This window comes from Podarcis filfolensis (assembly GCF_964270895.1).
Source record: "Podarcis filfolensis genome assembly, chromosome: 16".
Classification (NCBI taxonomy): domain Eukaryota; kingdom Metazoa; phylum Chordata; class Lepidosauria; order Squamata; family Lacertidae; genus Podarcis; species Podarcis filfolensis.
The window spans coordinates 8276667-8298863 of record NC_139620.1 but is presented as its reverse complement, the minus strand read 5'-3'; the positions used below and the strand labels follow the sequence as shown (position 1 = coordinate 8298863).

Genomic DNA, 22197 nt, shown 5'->3' with positions numbered 1-22197 from the left:
GGATGAGGAACCTCTGGCTTCTCCTCTTGGTGCTCCAGTGCCACGCCCCTGTCCAGTCTGATCTGGTGACCCTCCCTGGCTGCTTTACCCTGCTGAAAATGTGTCCTTAAATGGTGATTGTTCTTATTGGCTTGGTTGGAGAGAGATGTATAGGTGCGTGTCTAGAAACCTCTGAATTTTGTGTGCAAAGCTGCCCATTTTGACCCCTTTTGGCCCTGGCCGCTACTGGTGTGTGGTCCCTGGAAGATTGCCCATGTGGGAATGTGGCCCTTGGGCTCAGAAATGCACCCCCTCCCGCCCCGCAAATAGGAACCAGAAGAGACCGCAAGTCCTATCCTTAGTGGAACACATGTTTGGTGGGGAATAATGTGTGGTGCAAAGCAGTGAGGAATTCTGGGTAGCTGCTGGGGTGTGTCTGTGTTTTTTCCATAGTGTGTGTGTGATCTTTCTTTTTGAGTGCCTAAATGCATTACTCTAGGTAGCTATCAATAACAGAGATCAATAATAGAATACAAGAAAGTACACCCCCCAAAAAAAACCCAATTATTATCAGAGGGCTGTAGACCTATTGGAAAAACGAGCTCTAGTTAGTCATGTTCATTCACTTGAATAGGTCTACTCTTAGTAGGGTTGGCATGAAATACAATCCATGGACACGTGGGGCAGATAAAAGGCCTCCCATCTTTTTCCCTTCTTTAAACACCTTCCTGTTTATGCAGACATTTGATTTTAAGTCGGGTTGTTTTTTTAATCAAGCAACCCACACTACCCATAAATGGATATGAAAATACAGAGTGGAAAGAGACAAGCCGTTGCTTAGAGGCTTACACGGCAATGCCGAAGGATAGTCTTTGTTAAGTTCTGTATCAATATTTGCTTTCCTTCCCCATTCCTGAGTTTGCCTGCAGGGCAGAACATCAGTAGCCAGTTTGGGGGCGGGGAGGCAGGGGGAAATATTAGGGCTGGCCTGGGGCAAGGCTTTCTGGTGGCCTGATGTGGGAGGGTGGGCTGTAATCCTTCAGAGCTGCTCCCCTTTTGTGCTTCAGCTTCGGGAGTCTTGGATAAAGGGCCTCTGAGAGTGAGGCCAAGGGGTCTCTCCACCATAGATCTCCTTTGAAAGGCGTTTCCCGGAAAGCCGCCTCCAAGAGGGATCTCCTGGACGCAGTGGGGTGGCCCTTCTGCTTCCTGCTCAGGAAATGAGGCAGTTTAGGCTGGTGGGGGGAGAGGCAGGCTTTGCCCACGGCCCGCCCTGCTGGAGGGAATTGTGATCGCTGGTAAAAGCTGGGCAGTGCTCTGGATCTTGCAGAGATAGCTTATCCAGACCTGCGGCCCCACCCCCCTGCTCTGACATAGATTGATCCATTCGCAGAACTCCCCCGTGGTGTGTAGTTCAGCCCTTCACCTGGCCTGGCCACCCCTACAGACATTGTGGACTCCAACTCCCAGCAGCCCCAGCAGCAGCCATTATGGGCAGCGATGGCCAGAACCATGGTTGATTCTTTTCATCAGTTTGTTTGGACCATGGGTAGGCAAACTAAGGCCCGGGGGCTGGATCCGGCCCAATCACCTTCTAAATCTGGCCTGCGAACAATCCGGGAATCAGCGTGTTTTTACATGAGTAGAATGTGTGCTTTTATTTAAAATGCATCTCTGGGTTATTTGTGGGGCATAGGAATTCGTGCATTATTATTTTTTCAAAATATAGTCCGGCCCCCACAAGGTCGGAGGAACAGTGGACCGGCCCCCTGCTGAAAACGTTTGCTGACCCCTGGCTTGGATGCAAACCCTGCTAGGTTCAGTGGGTGCAGCCTGCTGTTTTGGACTTTGCCCTGGCCAGCATGGCTGGGGCTGATGGGACTTGTAGTCCAAAACATGACAAGGGGCGTTAGGTTGGTGAAAGCTGCCATAATAGGTGGCTGAAGAATCTGGTTGCTTTTCTGGAGTGGGGCACTTTTAGAACACGATATCAAGGCTGACCAGCTTTGTGTCCCTTGAATCCAAAAGCAAGGGGTCATCTTCCCCTGGCAATCTCTGCTTTGCCTCCATGATGATGGGTGGAGGCTACAATGGGTGAGTATTCTCTAGGGCAGTGGTTCTCAACCTGGGGATCCCCAGATGTTGCTGGACTACAACTCCCATCATCCCTGAGCTCGGCCTTCCTAGCCAGGGGTGATGGGAGTTGTAGTCCAACAGCATCTGGGGACCCACAGGTTGAGAAAGGCTGCTCTAGGGGGTCCCTCCAGACTTGGGGGGGGGGGCATGTATTGTGCAACTTGTCGTCGATGCTGCAGTAGTGCAATAGTGGTGGATTTACACCGAACCTCCTCAGAAGTCATTCTGCTGCATTGGTAGTCCTGCAATGTTTCCCCAGTGTTGCCGTGTTCTTGTCATTTGGATGGGTGCAAAAAAAGTGGGAATCTCCCCCCCCCCCAAAAAAAAGTAATGGAATTGCAGAGTTGGAAGGGGTGTCTAGTCCAACGCCCCACAATCCCTGGCGCAGTTAGAATTTAGAGTTGAACGGATCATGAAGATCAACCAATTCTTTGCAGTGCAGGAATCTTTAGCCCAATGTGGGGCTCGAACCCATGAGCCATACTAACAGAGCTATCCCAGTCTCAGCTGAGGCATGAAAAGTTACAGGGTTTCAGCAGAAAGCCATGGGACGTGTCCCGATTGAAAATGAAGCAGTGTGTCTGCCCCTGAATTTTTGCGCATGCAAAACAGCATTGAAAGGCCCCGTGATATTTCATTGGGAGCAGAGGGGCTGCAAACCCAGCCCTAACTCTTAACTTGACCTCTCTTGAGGAGCGAAAGGCTCTGTGGGAGCTTCTGGTGAGCTTTCCTTCCCTCTCCCCCTTTTCCTTGAGAACGTAGATCACCCAAAGACGCAGATATTGGCTTGTTGGGATGAACTAGATATAAATCATTGGGTGATCTGTGTAGTTTTGCACCACAGGCCTGGGAGCCTTGGTTTTGCTCTGGGCCACAGCTGGCTGCTTTTGTTGGCTGATAGGGCAGCAAATGGCTGTGCTGGCTGGTACCAATGCCTGCCTTGTCTCTTTGTCAGGGCTGCTGTTCAGGAAACCAGATACTGCTCACAGCTGGTTTCTAACACCAGATTATCTTCAAGGGTGCTTAGGTATTGGATCTAAAGTGCATCTGTCTTGCAGCATGAGACTCTCCTTAATTGCCTGCCCATCCCCTTTATCGCAGGCAATAATTTTTCTTCATGCTGGCCGCTTCCCCGTTGAATTTCTTCGTTCTTGCTGCTTGCTTGCATGCTCACTTCCCTTTTTTTAAAATAAGCTCAGATAAGTGCAAATGTATTTTGCAGAACCCAGTTTCCGCCTGCCTGGGAGCAATAAGGAAACAGATAGGGAACTGAATCTTTATCCCTCTACTGCAAAAAAAAACTCCTTCTGAGGCATCGCTGGTCTGGCTTCAAAACACTGAGGGCAAGGAGCCTTGAGTTTAAAAAGTACAAATCTTGCTAGCTGATGGAATTCAGTCAGTGTATGCTTAGTGTGAAGAAATCTCTCTCTAGCTGACACTTGTGACAAGAGGATGTCCTCCGTTTTGAAAATGTTGAAAGCCTGGCAAGGTCGGACATTTGTTGGCATGGGAGATAAGGCGATCTGATAAGTGCTGCCATTGAAATGAACAGACCCAGGTTAGTCACGTCCATCAGTTTCAATGGATCTTCTTGGAGTGTAATGCTGGACATGCAACCATGTCTATAATAAAACCAACTCTAGTGACTGTAGCTACAGAAGGATATGCAGATGTTTATAAACAGCTGGAGCTTAGTAACTCAAGATGCCAAGAAAGAGCTTAGGATCTCTGAAAGGAATTGACTGTATTTCTGTTGTCTGGAAGTGGCTCCTTTATAGCATGCTTGGGTTGTATTTTAAATATTTTAATATCCCTAAATTGGGTGACACAAATGCTTTTCAGATTAGAATTGATAAAAGAAACCATTTCTGATTTGTGATTTTAACATCTCAGCCCCTTTTCGTAGATAACTGTCTAGTGTATATTGACGTGCAAATACCAGGTTTTTGTGTGTGTTTTTTTAAAGGCTATCAATAGCTACTAGTCACGATGAATGTTTGCTGCTTCCAGGATTAAAGGCAGCATGACTCCAAATACCAGTTGCTGGGATACGAAGGCAGGAGGGGGGTTACTGCCTTTATATCCTGCTTTGTGGACTTCCTGAATAAATCAGGCCGCTCTGGGGGAGCCAGGATGCTGGAATAGATGGGCTTCCTGCCTCATTCCGAAGGGCCCCTTCCTATGTACTTCACATTCTTATGCCCCTTGGAACAGAAAGAAGGTGGAATAAGGCTTCTCAGGCTTGGTCCATTTTTTAAGGTAATAGAATATGGTCCCATCTGCGCTGTACATTTAATTTATTTTGTAAGAGCTATATACCACTTGATTGTAAAAAAACAAAAACACCCTTAAAGCTATACATTTTTTTATAAGATATTTATTAAGATTTTTTATGATATTACAATAAAATAAAAAATAAAAAGAGAAAAAACAAATAATTAACAAAAATACAGAATAAAGAAAATTTAAAAACACATAAATTTCCAGTTGCTTATTTTCCTTTAACTTGTTTCCCGGACCTCCTCACACCTCCCTTTTTTGTATTCCACCCCAGATTGTTAGTTCAGCAAATCCTTACCATTATATTATTACCTATTTATAATCCTTTTTTTTCATATTCTCTTAAAGCATTACAGCTGGAAACCACTTAATTTCAATCCAACATCATTCTAACACTCATTAATTTTACAACATTTCTGTAGATAGTCTTTAAATTTCTTCCAATCTTCTTCCACCGACTCTTCTCCCTGGTCTCGGATTCTGCCAGTCATTTCTGCCAATCCCATATAGTCCTAAAGCTATACATTTAAAGCAGGATGATACCACTTTGAGCAGTCATGGCTTTCCCCAAATAATGTTGGGAGTTTTGTAGTTTAAGGATGCTGAAAGTTGCTAGGAAAGACTCCTTATTCCCCTCTCAGAGCTGCAATTCCCAGAGTGGTTTAACAGCCAAACCCTCTTCCCAGGGACTATGGGAAATGTAGTTCTGTGACGTGAGCGGGGGGATCCCCGAACAACTCTCAGCACACTTAAACTACGGTTCCCAGGATTCTTGGGGGGAAGCCACGGCTGTTTTAAAGCAGTATCGCGCCGCTTTACCGGGGCAGATGGAGCCTACGTCAGCAAGCTCAGCAAACATCTCGAGTCTTGCATTGGCACCTTGGACAAAATCCTGGGAGGTGGACGAGTAGCAACTTTTGAAATAAAAACACTGCTGTTAGGTGGAGACTCCCGTTGACTTTCAGAAGCCCTTCGCTTCTCTAGTCGCCTTTCTGAGCCTCACGGGAAAACTCTTCCAAGTGCCCATAGGGACTAGAAACCTAAAAAAAAAGTTTAAATAGCGGCTGAGCTCATTTGGCATATTCTGCCCCTCTGTATATTTTTGGTGTTTCTGGGTGTGGGGTAGGTGCCAGCTGGAAACCAAATACCTGGCAAATGGATGCTGGTGCTTGGCTTTTCACCCGGGGCTACCTTAAAAACTGCTACGGTAGAGCTGTTGTTGTTTTGGAATTGCAAGTCCCCGTTCCAGTTTGGAACAGGACCCTCAAGTTTCAAGCTCCTGCTTCAGTTGCTGTAACTGCAGCTTGTGTCGGCTGGGGCTTATAGGACTTGCAGTCCATAACATCTTATTTTTTGGGTGGGGGTGGCACCTGGCTGGCCAAGGCTGAGCTTCAGCCCTAAAATCTCCATCTCACCATCTGCTTGTGTCCATGCGATGCCTCGTTAATCGACTCTTGATCCTTGGCTCGCTGGCTAATTCATTGCAAGGATTGCTGAGCTAACTGGTCTGGATTAACAGCCGAGGCTTTAATACCCTTAAGAAAAAATCCTCCCTATAAGTTTTTTTATCTCCAAGTTCTTAACTTGCTGAAGCTGGCACACAACTTGTTCTCAAGTTGACTTCCCTCTTAGCGGATAACAGTATGAAATCCCCCCCCAAAGGTAGCTTTTAAACCACTTGGCACCCTCCAAAAAAACTAGGTAGTAAATGCATATAATCCATCTCTTTTTCTCTTTTCCCTCCACCTCCCACTGGCTTCCTGGTCTGGGATGAGTCGCCTTGCTGGAAAAGTAACTTGTCAGCAGGTCTGTAGCCAAGAGTGAAGATTTATGGCATCTGAACAAGGGAGACAGCTAGTCTGGGGAAGGAGGCAGCTATCTGGCCATTTGCACCCCCCCCCCCAGCCTTCCTTTCAAGCTAGCTGAGAGCAGCCCAGTTGCACAGCAGCCTGGTCACCGGGAGATGCCTAACTTTGGTGAAATGACCGCAGGGGAGAGCCAAGGTTTGGCAGAAGAGAACATAAATCTCTCGTGGGGTACGATACGGCCTTGTTTATGAGTCTCCCCTTGTTTGTGGCTGCCAGTTCTGTTTGCAGGCCCAATTCAAGGTGCCCAATGTTAGTGTTTGGGGCTCCAAATATCTGAAAGACTGCCTTTTTACCTACAGACCCTTCCGCATGTTAAGCTCTGCAAAGGGAACCCTCTTGGTGGTTCTGTGAACCTCAGAGGTTTGGGTGGTGGTGGTACAGCAGAGGGCCTTCACTGTGGCGGCCCCTAAGTTGTGGAATTCCCTCTTCACTGTGGAACCAACTTTTAGCGAATGCTGAAGACGTACCTCTTTATCCTCATGTCTGAGATGTGTTTTCAGGGCTGTCCTGTGACTGTACTATGCTTTTAATTCAGTTTTTTAACTTTAAAAAATGTGATTTTAAAAAAATTGTTGTAACATGTCCTGGGACATCCTGGTGAAGGGCAGGTAATAACTTTGATGATAATAGCAGAGCGAGTGGGGCATCCCTGACAGAACATGGCAAGAACCCTGATGAATCAAAGCCACAGGTCCTTCTAGTCTCACATCCTCTGTTCCCAGGCCATCAATGTTCGAAATTAGTCAGGCGCATTTTGCACCTAGCTATCGGCAGCTTGCGACCAAGTGAAGATGCCTGGGCACCAGGATGGCGCCTGACATCTCCCCTGACATCTCCATCCCTGGGGAATCACTGGATCTTGACTGTTTTCGCACATTAGCAACACATCCTGCAGAATTCTATCAGTTATATTTTATTTGCACAATCAGAATGAATTTCAGGAACCAAAATGTTTTTTTTCTGTGCAGCCTAAGCAGGAGCAGTGAACAACCTTATAGCTAATTGTTGTTGCTTGTTTTCACCCCTCTGCCCTGCTCACAGTTGTGAAGAATATCCCTACATTATGAATGGTCCGTGTCACCATTAAGAAAAAGAGGTCGGAATAGGCCTATATATATGTGTGGACTGTCCCTGGATCAAGGGGCTTTTCTGCTTCAAGTTCTCTAAGCTCTTAACCTAGATTATGGTTGTCATCTGAACTAGCCAGATGTTTAACTGAGATTCAATCCCGGTCAGTCCATCATTTGAAAAACAAGACTTTAGAGCCGTCTTACCCCAAAAATGGCAACTAGACACTCCATTTTGGCGATTGTAACCCTGGTTTAAGGAGCCATTTGGCACCTAGCTTATATATCTTGAGTTTCTAACATTGCAGGCCTTCCATTCATGCTTTTAGAAAGGCCACAAACAGACCCAATAGCTTCCTAGCATTCAGTGGTACACTTCCTTCTTCTGTGGAGGTTTTGTTTTGCTGTCGTGGCAGGCAAGCTGTCAAGCATTCATGAGCTGGCCTGATTCCCTCCTTGGAGAAGCAGCATCTCTCTCCATATCTTGCGACAGCGAACCGGTAACTTAGGTCTGCAAATGTGCTTATAGCCAGATGTATTTCCTTTGAATTTTATGCAGAGCAGAAATCGCTTGGAAACAGAAACTTAGATATATAAGATAATCTCCAAATGGCACCTTAAACTTGGGTTACAGGCACCACAACGGGATGTCCGGGCGCCATTTTATTTTTAAGTGGAATTTAATATTATTTTTCATTTCTATACTGCTTTATATTTTACTTCTGAGTGAGAAGTACGGGGTTCCCTAATCCTCCAGAGTGTCGATAAAGATCTCAAAGAAACGCTTGCCAAATAACTGTTGTGCACACCCCTTTTAATTGACCGCCAACGAAGAGAAATCCTTTGAGGTGGGCAAGTGAGAAGAGGGGGCTGCTAGGTGACCCGGCTTCGTGGTGGATCCCAGATGGAAGCTGATGGATTTTTTGGGGGGGGGACTGTGGAGTAGAGGGGGACAACACATCGATGTGGGTGGGAAACTCTCAAGAATTTTCTTTGACCCACCCAGATCACCCACGTTGTCGTTCCTCAGAGTTTCTGGCCTTCAGACGCAGCTGGGCGTCAGAGAGGCATCTGGTCTTGCGCCACTTGAAAGCTCTGCTGAATCTGACTGCAGGCAGTCCTGTTCTCAAGCAATCAGGTCCCGGGTTCTGCCTTCTCGCCCCCTCCTGCGTCGCTGAAGCTCGTGGGCATTGCACTGACCTGTGGCTGCATGCAGGCTTGTTGCGATAATAATCTGAAGAGCCCCAAGGCAGAATTGTCCTGCGTCTCCATTCTGGCCGCTTGAAGCAAGCTCAGGGTGTTGCACAGATGTTGTGTTCTGGAAACTCAATAGCTGGGGCTGTTGCCCAAATGCTGATTATTATTTTTTTAGCAATCTAAATTCCACAACTTAGGCTGCATACACTCCACTCCAGACACTTGCCTTCTCCCATAGAATCCTGGGAACTGTAGTTCTTGGAGGATTCTGGGAATTGCAACTCTGTGAGGAGTAAACTACACTTCCCAAGATTCTTCAGAAGCACCCTGTGCCGTAAACATTTGATGTGTATGCAGCCCTGATGAAACCTAGGTTGCCTTTCCTGAACGATCAAGTTTTTGCAAGGCCTCTCCCATAACCTGTTAGTTGCTTTTATTCAATCTCCCTCCTGAATTGAGCACTTGCTGCTTGAATCCCGCCCACCCCACCCCCCAGGATAATGTATCTGTGGTGCTGAGGGCTAGAAGCTCAATTACTGAAAACAGCAGCCGCCAACTTAAGTACCAACACTGATGATAAGGCAGCTGCATATGTCTAGGACAGGATTGAGGAACCTCAGCATCGTGAGTTGAAGGTTCCCTTGGAGTGTGAAGAAGAAGAAGAAGAGTTTGGATTTGATATCCCGCTTTATCACTACCCGAAGGAGTCTCAAAGCGGCTAACATTCTTTCCCTTTCTCCCCCACAACAAACACTCTGTGAGGTGAGTGAGGCTGAGAGACTTCAGAGAAGTGTGACTGGCCCAAGGTCACCCAGCAGCTGCATGTGGAGGAGCAGGGAATCGAACCCGGTTCACCAGATTACGAGACTACCACTCTTAACCACTACACCACACTGGCTCTTCCAGTGTGAAGCCCGGGGTACCCTAATCCCCCAGAGTCAAAAAAGGCAGATCTCAAAGAAACATTTCCCAAATAATGTTGTGCGCTGTGATCCTTGGTGACTGGAGGGCACTTTTAATTGACCGCCAACAAAGAGGCAATCGGCAAGTCTTTCTTTATATTTTGGGATCTTGTCCTGGTCGCTTGCCTTTTGGGGCTGGGGATAGTGGGGAAGGGGGAGTCTTTATCTTGGTTTGATAACCACACTGCTATTGAGCACCCACAGACTGAGCTCGCTTTCTGCCTTGTGCGGTGAGCGAAACTGAGTGCAGTGCAGACATGTGGTGGAAGAGGCCTGAGTGGTGGAGGGTGAGAAAGTCAAAGCAGATCCCAGGGAGGGGGGTGGCATCGAAGGAGAGCCCCCGAGTGACACAGCCCTGTGTCTGTGACTGGCACCCTGGTACAGAAGCGCTCGGGCGGACTGTGGGGCCCTGTTCGAACATCTGTGCCACTTTAAGTTCCTCCATGACCTCAGCTCAAAGCTATGTGCACCAAAATGGAGTCTCCTCGTCTAGGATTGAGATGTGGTTTGCACACCCTCTCTCCCACTGCTCTCCCTCTCTCTCGCTCGCTTTGGTCTGTGACGCTCGTGGGTTTTGTGGACACAGCCTGTCCATGTTAATCTCTCAAAACTCCTCCAGGCTACTTCATCTAAGGACACTCTGAAGATGAAAGCCTTTGGGTGAAGCCTGGGGAGAGGAGCAGTCCTATGCACAGATATGCCGAGTGAACATATAGCAAATTTGCTGTATGGATTGTGGGGGAAAACATTTCTTTCGTTGACTTTGCTGTTCAGGTTGCATTTTGGGGGGCGAGGTGGGGGAAGAGAAGTTTTAACTTTGGTACCGAGAGTCCAAGTGTGTATAAATAGAATGCCATCTGCCGTTCCAAAATAGGGAGCGATCCGATTGATGGCAAATTAAGGCTCCAAAACAAAGCAGGCATTCTAATCCAAGCTTGGCAAGGGCTGTTTCGATGGTCGCCTGGGGCGCTCCTACAAAATCTCTAGGCGACTACCTAAGGGAGTCCCCCCCATTCCTGAAATTGGGGGCACTTCTCTTTCAAGTCTATTAGGGAATGCAGGCGGTGGGGAATTTAGGGGCCTGGAGGCCAAATCTTCCCCTCCAGACTAGGACTGGGCAATATCTGGTTTTCAGCATGACAATATATCGCCAGCTAAACATTACACTGATACATAACAATGTCTGAAATAAGGATGGATCTATGTAGAGGCGTTGGCTGGCTTTACAGTTTTTCCCATATTGTGATTTTTGCATAGCTCACATCCTGATTCACGCAATGTTGCCAGGTCAAAAACTATGTGACCAATATCATGATATGGACTTCAAAGCAGTTTTGGACAAGATATGGATATATCGCCCAGCCCTACTCCAGATCTCTGTCCCGTAGGACTCTCCCTCAGGCCACACCCCTTGCCAGCTCTGCTATGCACCTGTCTTGAGTATTTTTACCTGCCTGGAATGTATCCCTGAGTGCTGATAATGCCTCTTCCTTTCCTGGATAGAGAATGAGAAAAGGGCGTGCATAGAAGCCTGCCAGCTGTAGAAAGGTAAAGCCTTGGTTCCACTACCCACGTTGGCCTCTGGCCTGGTTCATATGGCCCCTGGAAGGTGGCCTAGGACAGAATGTGGCCCTTGGGCTCAAAAATGGTTCCCCTCCTACCCTAACGCCTCCACTAACGCATTACAGCTTGGCTGTCACTGTGCTGTAAATGGATCCCCCAATTTGATCCCTTCCATGTATTTCTGGACTCCCAACTCCCCATCGCCTCTCACCCTCAGCCGGGTCTGATGGGCCTTTTCCAACATCATTTGGAGAACTCCAGAGTTTGGAGAGTTGTCTCCTACTTTTGTGAGTTGCCCGGGGCGGTGTACATGGTCTTCCCCTTCCATTTCATCTTCATAGCAGCCCTGTGGTGTAAGCCAGGCTGAGAGAGATCAGCTCCCCCAGCGAGATGTTTGTAGCAGAGTTTGGATTTTAATCCCTCCTAGATTTGACACGGGAGGCGGGTGGCGCTGTGGGTTAAACCACAGAGCCTAGGGCTTGCCGATCAGAAGGTCGGTGGTTCGAATCCCCACGACGGGGTTAGCTCCTGTTGCTCAGTCCCTGCTCCTGCCCACCTAGCAGTTCAAAAGCACGTCAAAGTGCAAGTAGATCAATAGGTACCGCTCCGGCGGGAAGGTAAAACGGCGTTTCCGTGCGCTGCTCTGGTTCGCCAGAAGCGGCTTAGTCATGCTGGCCACACGACCCGGAAGCTGTACGCCGGCTCCCTCGGCCAATAAAGCGAGATGAGCGCCGCAACCCCAGAGTCGGTCACGACTGGACCTAACGGTCAGGGGTCCCTTTACCTTTAGGTTTGACACTTTTTAAAAAAATGCTCCACAGTGCAAGGGAGGTTGGAGAGAAGAATTGGGGAAGGGTCCTCTTGTCCTCAGGCACTGGACAAGACCACCTTGTCGGTTCAAAACCTGGGGGAATGAGGATTGCATGGCATTGCAGCGGGAGGGATGGTGGAGAAGAGCAAGCCGTGGAGTCAAGCATTCCCCTCCCTGGCTCCGCAAACAGAAGGCCGCAGGGCATGAGCCTGCTTTCCTTTGTGCTGACAAGGGCTTGTTTGGCAGAAGGAGTTAGCTTTTCCTGATCTCTTGGCTCTGGGCCTCCTTGAGTGCCTTAAGCTCTCCTCCCCCTTTCTTGTTTGGCTCCAGGGCAGCCCTGGCCCTGTTCCCACGCCTGCCTGGCTGCCCAGGACACTTCTCTTCCCATCAGCTTCTTAATCTTCTGTCTGGCTCTTGTCCCCGGGGTCCCAGGGGGGGGCACTTGACAAAGGGGGCCTGGACGGGTCTGCAGGAAGTGACATCGCAGTTGCTGGCAGTGGGGGAGCTCCGTGGAGAATTCCTAGGTTTCCCGTCCAGCCTGCAAGGAGTGGTCCTAAACGCTGCCAGTACAGCATTGATTGTGGCTGCCCGATGCCTGGTGCATTGGGCTTGATGCCAGAGAGACGGGGCTCTTTAGTTTTGTGAAGAAGCGCTGGGAGAGCATGGTAGGGATATGCAAAAGAGAAGCTTTCCTCCCTCTGTCCCAATAAATTTAATAAATAATAAGATAACTGAGGCCTCGTGCATTTAAGCGAAATTGCATATGCAGTGGTACCTCTGGTTGTGAACGGGATCCGTTCCAGAGGCCCGTTCGCAACCTGAAAAGAATGCAACCCACGTGCGTGGGTCGCGATTCGCCGCTTCTGCGTATGCGCACGACGTCATTTTGTGCGTCTGCGCATGCGCAAGTGGTGATACCCGGAAGTAACCCGTTCCTGTACTTCCGGGTCGCAACCTAAAAACGTGCAACCTGAAGCAAACGTAACGTGAGGTATGACTGTATTTGAAACACTGTTGGAGAAGCCTGCAAATACCCTCTTAAACCTCCGGAAATCCTTGAAAACCCCCATTAAAAAACCAGCAGCACTTACCAGACACCAAACCCCAACAGAGTATTCCCCTTTCAACCCCCTTCCTCAAACTCCAGCTTTCCACAGGCCTCAATGGTTGGTGCAAGGGCTTCTGCGATTGCCGGGTGCTGTTTTCGTGCCTTTTTGCCCTCCCTGTGGTCTTTTTGCTATTTTTAAAGTCACTTAGGGTTTGGCGCGTGGTCGCGTTTCAGTGGGAACGTGCGTAAATTGTTCTTTGCCTGCGCTAGAACTTGAGGTCTTTCAAAGAAGCCGAACGCTGGAAGATTTGGGGATGGACAAAAAGGAAGCATTTCTTTGCAGCGTGCTACGGGATTCCCTCGCGCAAGAGGTAGCAATCGCTGCCAACTTGGACAGCTTTTGAAAGAGGCTTAGATGAAATTCATGGCTGCCACGATGGCCGCCTTCTCCTTCCATTGATGAAAGCACTAAGCCTCTGAATACCAGTAGCTGGGAATCACAAGCAGGGAAGTCGCTGCTGTGCTCAGGTCTGGTTTTGGGGAGGTTTCCTACGGATGGCAGGTTGGCCACGGTGAGAACAGGATGCTGGCAAGGGGGCTGGGCTAGATGACCTTTGGGGGCACCTTCCAACTCTACAGTTCTATGAGTCTATGGTCTGAACCAGCAGGGCTCCTCTTATGTGCTTGTGGCAGCAGTAGAACGGCACTTGTGACATTGCGCATAGGTTCAGGTCCAGTGGGGGACCAGCGGTGGTGCAGGGGTTAGGATAGGGGTCAGCAAACTTTTTCAGCAGGGGTCTGATGCACTGTGCCTCAGACCTTGTGGGGGGCCGGACTATATTTTTTTGGGGGGGGGGAATGAACAAATTCCTATGCCCCACAAATAACCCAGAGGTGCATTTTAAATAGAAGCACACATTCTACTCATGTAAAAACACGCTGATTCCGAGACCGTCCGCGGGCTGGATTTAGAAGGCAAATGGGCTGGATCCGGCCCCCAGGCCTTAGTTTGCCTACCCATGGGTTAGGAGCTGGGAGAGACCGGGGTTCAAATCCCCGCCTGGCCATGAAACTTTCTGGGTGACCTTGGGCCAGTCCCTCACTTCCAGCCTGACCTACCTCAATAGGGTTGTTCCAAGGATAAAATGAGGAGGAAGAAAACTACATAGATTTCTTCTTACATACATTCTTACTTACATTCTTGATAGAATTGTAGGGCTGGAAGGGACCCTGAGGGCTGTCTGGTCCAACCCTTCCTGCCCCCCCCCCATTCAGGAATCTCGACTATAAAGCATTCATAACAGATGGTCATCCAACCTTGATCTTCTTGGAGAAAAGACGCGATATAAATGTGAAACTTGAATAAGTGGCAGCCTGTTTAGCTCTGAGGACCAGTATTTCAGACTGTACCTTGCTTGGCTGAGCTGGTGCATGGACCCCCTTTTCCTTTTGTGCCCCGCATCCCAAATCCCGACAAACCTGGCAAGTGAGAAAAAGCAAAGAGTCTCTTAGTTTTTCTATTTTTGCAAAGTCAGGCGTGTGCGTTCTTGCTGCCAGATGCCTAGAATTCTTCAGTTCTGGAATATGCTGTCAACGATGCAAACTTTGATAATTTTGACCGAGATAACAAGAATGCCAGATATCCTTTGCTTGCAGATACGGTCTTAATTTGCAGCGCACAGCAACATCGCTGGATCTTTCTGGCCATCTCGCCTGTTCTGCCACCGCTCCTTGGATGAGACGTATAAGAACTTGGGAAGCTGCCTTGTTTCGAGTCAGACTATATTAGCTCAGTATTACTATACTCCAGGACATTCCCAGCCCTACCTGTCCTGGAGATGTTGGGGATCAAACCAGGGTCTTTCTGTGACCTTTCCCCAGAGCAGCCAGGAAAGGCAGCGGCTGCCCAAATAAGCTCCTGCCATCTTGGTGGCCTTAACCCAGAGATTTCCAAACTTTTCATGTTGGTGACCCACTTTTTAGACATGCATCATTTTAGACATGCATCATTTTACTAGAAAACCGGAGGTTAAACTACCCCTTTGCAGCCCCGGGACGAGCGTTCACGCAACACACAGACCATAGGTAGCGTGTCGTGACACATGGTTTGGAAAGCTCTGCTTTAACCCTTGCCACAGACACACACAAACAAACAGACACTTACACTAAGGTTACCAGATTTTTTCCAATGAATCCAGGGAGACTTTAAATAAATAAATACTACACGTTCGGAACGTTGATGCTGCAGCGATGGCGGTGGTAGAGGGGCGGCCGCCGCCTTGACCTCAACCGCCACGTTTCCCCTTCCTCCGAGGCTTCTATCTCCTTTCTCCATGAACCTGGGCAGCCCCTGAGTTGTTGGTGCTTTGGTGGTGGTGGGGAAGCGGTGCTTGGTGGATCAGGCATGGACGGCGGAGAAGGAGGGCTGAGAGCGGCAGCTACGGTGAGGCTCAGGCAGTGCTATGCCTTCCTTCCCATCAGAGCAGCCCCAATCCCATTCTTGCTTGCACGCAAGCTCTGATAGGCAGCGTGAAGCCTCTCTTCACAGCTGAGAGATCCCCGCCCCAATCCTGCTTGCTTCACACCTTAGTTGCTGGGGTCAGGGGAGGTGGACGCAGCCCGGAAGCTGCATCTGAGAGCCCCTGCACTACCATCATGTGGGGACTTCCGAGCAGCTCCTGAGGCCAGCCAGAGCCAACTGCTCCGGGCTGCTGAGACTGCCACTGCTGTGTTTCCCGGGGACATTAGATGAAATCCGGGGACGGAATTTGTCCGGGGACTTATTCACAAATCCGGGGACTGTCCCCGGGAAACGGGGGCGTCTGGTAACCCTAACTTAACACCCCATTGGAAAGGTGATTCCAAGCCTTTCTTGGATTAATGTCACACCTGTGGTGACAGATTGTCATGTAAGCTGCGGCGGCATGTTCTTTTTAAAGCTCCATATGGCACGGCATGATGCGTCGTCCTGCAGCTTGGAAGAGGGTGACGCTTTCTGCTTTTTGCTGAGATGGAGCTGCGAGGAGTAACGGGCAGGGTTCCCTTGGGTTCCCTTGCATTCATGGAAGGCTTTTTCTGTCCAGCCGTGTCCCTTGAGGTCTTTGCTGGGTGCTTACAAAGCCCCAACGCATTCACTACCCCCTTGGCCATGAAGCGGTGTGGACGGTTGCCTCTAAAAAGGACGTAGAGCTGAAGCAGGAAGTTGGGAAGAGCGGCATAATTTCCCCACTTCCTATCTCAGGTCTGTGTCATTTTTTGAGGCTCAGGTCTGACTTTGACTCGAGTTCCTTGAAAAAAGCAGCCTTTGCCCAGATCCCTTGGATAAGTGACGTGTGTCTGTGTGTGGGGGGGGGGGCTTTCTTTCTGTCTTTGGGGTATAGTAAAGGTAAAGGGACCCCTGACCATTAGGTCCAGTTGTGACTGACTCTGGGGTTGCGGCACTCATCTTGCTTTATTGGCCGAGGGAGCCGGCGTACAGCTTCTGGGTCATATGGCCAGCATAACTAAGCCGCTTCTGGCGAACCAGAGCAGCGCACGGAAACGCCGTTTACCTTCCTGCCAGAGTGGAACCTATTTATCTACTTGCACTTTGCCGTGCTTTTGAACTGCTAGGTTGGCAGGAGCAGGGACCGAGCAACGGGAGCTCACCCCGTCGCGGGGATTCGAACCGCCAACCTTCTGATCGGCAAGACCTAGGCTCTGTGGTTTAACCCACAGCGCCACCCGCGTCTCTCCTTTGGGGTATGGGGCAATGCTAATCCAGGTAATGGGGATGAAAGTGAGTGTTGGACGTCAGCGGCACTTGCACAAGCCTCCAACTTCACCTGTGGTCCTAAATTGGTTGTAGACCCCTTGGCTAACGGAAGAGGAGGGCGAGGCAATCTTTTGCCATTTCCCCTCTGCTTCTTCTCACCTCTGCACGACTCCTTGGGATCTATTCTGGGCAAGGCTTGCAGAGAGCCAGCAGTGTGCGTCCCTCGGGTCAGCATTCCCTGTGGGGCTCCCTACCGCGGTGACGAGACGTTAATCTTGTATTGTTGCAGACTCCTCTAAAGAGGGATTAAGCCAGTTCACGAAAGAGGCTGATTTGACCTCTCTCTCCTGAGACTCGAACCTCCATGTCCGGAAGCAGTCTGCCCCAGAGTTCCAGGCTCCAGGGACAAACAGCAAAAGAAGGGGAAGAGGGAGCTGGCTGATACAGAGCCCATCTAGTGCAATGCCAGGGACAGCCAGTGTGGCACCCGGCTGTCGGACTCCAACTCCCGTCAGCCCCAAGAGATAGCCAGTGGTCAGGGATGCTTGGAGTCGTAGTCCACAGCCTTTGGAGGCTGTCTCTCACACACTGGCTCCCTCTGGTCTGTGCTGGCCAGCCCTGGCTCCTCCTGGCTTTTTGCCTCTCATTGCCCTTGCTGTGACACTCCCTCTGGTTTGTTTTTTTCTCGTTGGAAGTTTTATTTACAACATAACATAAACACCCCCCCCAATACAGAAATCCACCCTCGTTAAACGTGAATATAACATACAATAAGCATAACATACAACAATACAAACAACCAAATGAAAGACTTCCTTTATCCTGTATCTGGCCTCCTTATTTACTTCTTATAAGCTGTTTCCTTTATGAATAATTATTAAGATTTTTCTAATTATAACTTAAATATCCACAAAGTCTCCTGCAGACATTAATCGAAACAAGTCCAAGTATGTATATTAGGGCACTGTTTTGTGACATATTCTCTGCATTTCCCCCATGCTTTTTGAAACTCTTGTCTAGTGTGATCTCCAATTGCTTCTGTTAATCTAGCCAGTTCAATATACTCTTAACAGTTTGTCTTGCCATTCCTTTTTTGTTGGCACAATTTCTTTTTTCCCAGTTTTTAGCAGTTAGGATCCTTGCCGCTCCTGTGGCATAGAGGAATATTTTCTGATCTTCTCTTGCTATAGCTGTGTCCGTTATCCCTAGTAGAAAAGCTTCGGTATTTTTCATAAAGTTATACTTAAACATTTTTTTAAGCTTGTCATATACTATATTCCAGAAGCTTTTGGTTTTTGCTGTGACACTCCCTCTGATGCAGCTGTGTCCAAGGCAGGGTGAGTCAGTGGCTCTCCCCACCCCTCTCTGGAGGCTGACTTCTGACCAGGGTGGAGCATGCTGCTTTCCTCTCCGGCCCTCTTAAACCCTGGCAAGCACCATGCTTTCCAAGCTTTTCCTACCTTATAATTTTGGGTCCTGCTTCCTCCTTTCATCCCACTGCTGCCGGCCCTGCGTTTTGCAGTGGCTGGCTGAGGAGCTTCTGGCCCGTTCTGGTGGGCTGTGGTGGGTTGGTGGGTGGGTGGCAGGTCAGGCTACACAAAGAAGGAGGGACCGCAGCTGTGTGCGCAACAGACTGAACCGGGTCAGGAGCATAAGAGCTGGTTGGTTCAGGGCCCATCGAGTTCAGCATCCTGAACTAAACCCGGACACTCCTTGCGGAGACAGGAATTGCATCCAAAATATGAAGGAGATCTGGGTGGTGGCTAAACCGTGTTTCCCAGTGACTTGGGACATTCCAGTGTTTTGCGGTTGCTGCCTCTTTCATGGAGAAAGGCTGTGGCTTCCTTAACTGCTGCTTGGTAGTCAGAAATGGACTCAGTGTTACCATGCCTAGCTACATCTCCCTGCTTGAAAAGGACCTCTCAACAGAGATTTTTTTTCCTCCATGGAAACCCTCTCTCTAAATTGGGTTGACATCTGTGCATCGCATTGACTTGCTTTTTCCAGGAGCTAAAAGCAATTTGATTGAAACATGGCACTTTGGGGGAGAGGCGGGAACCTGAAAGTGTGGTTTAAACATTGCATTCATTCGGAGGAAATTATGGGCTTAGGTTTAAAGTACTAAGTTGTGCTCAAGAGTACACCCATGTAAATTAACAAGACTTTTAGTCGGCTTCGTCCATTAAATTCAACAGGTCTGCTCTTCGGTAAGAAGGCAGGACAGCTCAGTAGCAATTTAAATGTTTGCTTTGGGCTTTTTGTAAAGTACTTAGAGGTTCATTTCACAGCCAAGCGGTATAGAGATTTCGTTAAATAAAAACAACCTTCTGTACATGGCTTTTTTTTACGGGGGGGGGGGTATGGAGAGGCAGCAGTAAACTTTTTTCTGGGGATGTCCTGTCTATTTACCATATTTTTAGCTCTATAGGACGCACTTTTTCCCCTCCAAAAATTGAGGGGAAATGTGTGTGTCCTATGGAGCGAATGCAGGCTCCTTGGCTTCAGCGATAGCAATGCGAAGCCTCCGAAGCGCAGAGGGAGTGCTCCGTCCGCGATCTGGAGGCTTTGCGTTGCTTTCGCTGAAGCCTGGAGAGTGAGGGGGTTGGTGCGCACCGACCCCTCTCGCTCTCCAGGCTTCAGGGATAGCCGCCTGAAGCCTGCGGAGCGCAGCGCGAGTTCCCGCTGCACTCCGGAGGCTTTGGGTTCCTTTCGCTGAAGCCAGGAGAGCAAGACTCTCCTGGCTTCAGCAGAGAGGGAGGGCTGCGCAGCGCCCCTTCAGCCAAGCGGGAGGAGAAATGGAAGGGGCTCCGTTTCTCCTGCCGCTTTGCTGAAGGGGCGCTGAGCAGAGAGGGGGAGATTTTTATTTTCTTGTTCTCCCCCTCTAAAACAAGGTGCGTCCTATAGAGCGAAAAATACGGTACTTATTGAAGAGTTTGGATTTGATATCCCGCTTTATCACTACCCGAAGGAGTCTCAAAGCGGCTAACATTCTCCTTTCCCTTCCTCCCCCACGACAAACACTCTGTGACATGAGTGGGGCTGAGAGACTTCAGAGAAGTGTGACTAGCCCAAGGTCACCCAGCAGCTGCATGTGGAGGAGCAGGGAAGCGAACCCGGTTCCCCAGATTACGAGTCCACCGCTCTTAACCACTACACCACGCTGGCTCCCTTATTGCATTTTTATCCCACCTTTTCCTCTCCAAGGAAGCTCAAGGTGGCATGCACTGTTCTCCTCCCTCATGTAATCCCACAACAACCCTGTGAGGTAGGTTAGGCTGCAAAGGCATTGACTGGCTCCCAAGTTCACACCCAGTGAGCTTTGCTGCTGAACTGTGGTCTCCCAGGTCGCAGCTTGATGAGTCCCAGGTGGGGATATAGGTGTGAATACAAATATGCTCATTTGTATCCTTCCTTTTATTTGTTTTGGCTGAGTAGCAAGTGATTGAATTTGGCGAGGTATTATACCAGGGCAGGAAATGTGGGTCATTCTATAACGCTTACTCAGAATTTCGCCGCTTGTGGAAGTCGTCTGAGTCTGTCTGTGATCCTTGAGGAAAACTATATCTTACTGTGTATCTCGTACATGTTAATGCTTCCTTGCGTCAGTCACTAAAGAAAGCTAGCTGCAACTTGAAGTGTTAGGTGAACCGAAGAAGGATTAGATGAATTGAGAAAAATGAAATTTGGACCTAATTAATGGAGTAATTTTTTATTATTATAGGTTATAGCAGACCTTGTGGGGGGCTGAACTATATTTTGAAGGAGAAAAAATAAGAACGGATTCCTATGCCCCACAAATAACCCAAAGATGCATTCTACTCATGTAAAAACACCAGGCCGGCCCCACAAATAACCCACAAATTCCTATGCCCCACAAATAACCCAGAGGTGCATTTTAAATAGGAGCACACATTCTACTCATGTAAAAACACGCTGATTCCCGGACCTCCCGCGGGCCGGATTTAGAAGGCAATTGGGCCGGATCTGGCCCCCGGGCCTTAGTTTGCCTACCCATGGGTTATAGAAAACAATGTACAGGAAAAACTAATGTTAGATATTATAGTAGATCCAGTGTCTTGTTAAATAGGAGATTATTACCGGTAATCCTACTTGTGGAATGTATTGTGTTTTAAAAGAAATGTAATCTGAATCCTGAAATACTCTTTTTGGGGGCAGAAATCTATGTTTCTGCTTAAATGCATACCCTAATCAGTATTATTTTTGTAATGCAGTTTGGTATGAAAAATAAAAACATTTTTTTTAAAAAAGTTATAAGCAACAACTTTGTGGAATGGCCACTTGGGCTGGCTTCGTTGTTGATTTAATAAAAATAGGTAACGATTATGTCTTTGCTTTTTAAGGAGCAGCAGAAAATATCCTATTATGGAAAAGTTCTGCTGCAAGTCACTTCCTGCTGGAAAGCTTGCCTGTCTTGGGACTGTCAGTGGAGCTGAGCCTCTCATTCCGCAAGGGCAGTGATAACCTTAAGCAATGGCAAGCTGTTTCACAGCAAAAATAAGAGCCTACTGGATTTTTGGACAAGGACAATGGGAGTCGTAGTCCAGCAGCATCTGGGTGGCCAGCAGTTCCCCACACCTGTTATAAAAAAAAAATAACAGGTTGCAGTATGACATATATTCTGGACGCATGCAAAACGCTTGCTGCGTTGGGAAGATGCAGCAAGGGAAATTACATTAGTAAGAGGCTATTCTTTACCTACAGGTCCTCTTTATTTTACTTTCTGGGTATATTAAAGAAGCTGTACTAATTAATTAATAATTACTACTAATTAGAATTAATAACACCACATCTCTGTGTGTGTGTGTGTGTGTGTGTGAGAGAGAGAGAGAGAGAGAGAGAGAGAGAGAGAGAGAGAGAGATTAGAACACTATGCATGAGGGAATGGGTAACTAAGACCTGGGACATAAAATGCAAGTTTTAAGCTCGCACACGTTTGGTTAGAACTGGAGAGGGTAGACAGCAGGAGAATGTATTCATGGAGAAATGGGAGTCTTTTTTTTATAATGTGGTACAGGAACACATAAGCCCATTTCTGCTACTTGGAAGCGTGTAATATCAATCTGTTGTACTCAGTCTTGGTATGGAAACTTGTCCTGTTGTGTTCACTTCTATGTTCACTTCTGGAGATCCTTTTATATATATATTTTTGGTGTGTGTTATTTTGTTCCATTAAAAATTATATTTTAAAAATAGATTGCAAGTGAAATGGGGGTGGGGAGATGTTTCTCTGCCTGGAGAGATGCTGCGAGTTGGATGTAGACAGTTCTGTCTACGACAGTGCAAAAGGTAGCTGTCTCCATCCCTACTGCGCCCACTTTCGCACATGGCCCTGCCCGCAGCTATTGGAAGATTGCCTTCAGGCTGAAATTGGTTCTCCCAACCCTTGTCTTAAGCCCTATCGCAGGGGTCTGCAACCTTTAAGACAAAAAGAGCCACTTGGACCTGTTTCCGAAGGGAAAAAAACTGGGAGCCGCAAAACTCGTCATTATAAAAATAACTTTTTTGTCACTTTTT

General features: G+C 48.3%; 1 protein-coding gene across 18 annotated transcripts in view; it reads left to right on the top strand.

Annotated features, from left to right (window-relative positions):
* Positions 1-22197, top strand: part of TPM3 (tropomyosin 3) — a gene marked incomplete at its 3' end in the record, with an annotated part of 72101 nt that overhangs the window by 19638 nt on the left and 30266 nt on the right. The gene's annotated exons all lie outside the window — the stretch shown is intronic.